Consider the following 1,124-nt stretch of genomic DNA (forward strand, 5'->3'; position numbering starts at 1 on the left):
TTTTCCCAGCCATGACCGGAATTCCTGCCCAACACATTGTAGGTCGGGCAGGATGGAGGCCGGTCCTCAGAACTGTGGCTGACTTCTTCTCGAGTCTGAGGAGACTAAATGCCAAGGCAGGTCAGGAAGCAGCAGGACGGACCGAGAAAGACTTACATCCTGCCCTGGGTCTATACACAGGGTTCCAGAAACTTCTCTGGGGCCCAGGACTAGGACTTCCTTTAGGGCCTCAGGGCCCTGCCTCCTCCCTGGTCTCTCACGGGATGTTTTCTTCCCGCAGGTGCAAAAGGTGGGAGCTATGCTCAGGCTGCCAGTGAGTATGGATGGGGGACCCCTGAGACCCTGTGACAGTGCAGATGAGAGCCATGGGGGGAGCCCACTCCCCATATTTTATCCTTGAATCTTCTGTGCTGGGTCTGACCCCATCCTGTTGCGTCCACCCCAGGCAATGACACCGCCCAGGGCTCTGATGTGTCTATTTGGGTCTATACAGGGGAAACCCTACCGAGGGGAGGGGTGGGCAGAGACGAGGACTGGGTGGTGGGGAGTCTGTGGGACACTGTGAGCATGAAGTGGGCTTTGAGAATGTCACCAGTTACAGCCACTGACCTGAATGTGTTCATGATGCTTGTCCTCCACAGCGTGAGGCAGCTGCCTTGTGGGGACTGAGTGATGGAAGATGTGTTCACGCTCCCACTTCCTGACTCAAGAACCTCTGATGGGGAGTCTGGCCCCGCCCTGCTCTCCACACTTTCCTGTCAGCAGGGTTGGGCTGGGCCCTGCCCATCCCTGCCTTTACTCCCTGCTGCTCTGAGCTGCCACTTCCTGCTCTGTATTGAAATGAGACTCTGATATGACTTTGTTCATTGCTTGCCATGAAGCGTTGATGGGTGAATTAAAGGAGAAGATCCTAAAGTTTGAGAGGAAATGGATGGAAGCACTGAGAACTTTCCAGAAGCCATGTGTTTGCAGTGCTGAGCCTATCCCAGGTGGGACAAGAGGGGCTGTGAGGAGGAAGCGTGGTTGGAGCCTGTGCATGGCCAGTGCTCAGAGCATCATGGGCTTTGATGTGGTCACTCCTCATCTGGGTTACCTCTCTGCTCCTCTGACCTTGTCCCTCAGTG

At 55.5% G+C, this 1,124-nt stretch overlaps 1 long non-coding RNA gene across 1 annotated transcript; it reads left to right on the top strand.

The window, feature by feature from the left end:
* Nucleotides 1-211: 211 nt before the first annotated feature.
* On the top strand, nt 212-852 carry LOC107184258. The gene is made up of 2 exons (XR_001515084.1): nt 212-313; nt 642-852. It is a non-coding gene; the product is annotated as an uncharacterized LOC107184258 (long non-coding RNA).
* The last annotated feature ends 272 nt before the right edge of the window (nt 853-1,124 follow it).

Source organism: Myotis davidii, unplaced genomic scaffold, assembly GCF_000327345.1.
Source record: "Myotis davidii unplaced genomic scaffold, ASM32734v1 scaffold9865, whole genome shotgun sequence".
Classification (NCBI taxonomy): domain Eukaryota; kingdom Metazoa; phylum Chordata; class Mammalia; order Chiroptera; family Vespertilionidae; genus Myotis; species Myotis davidii.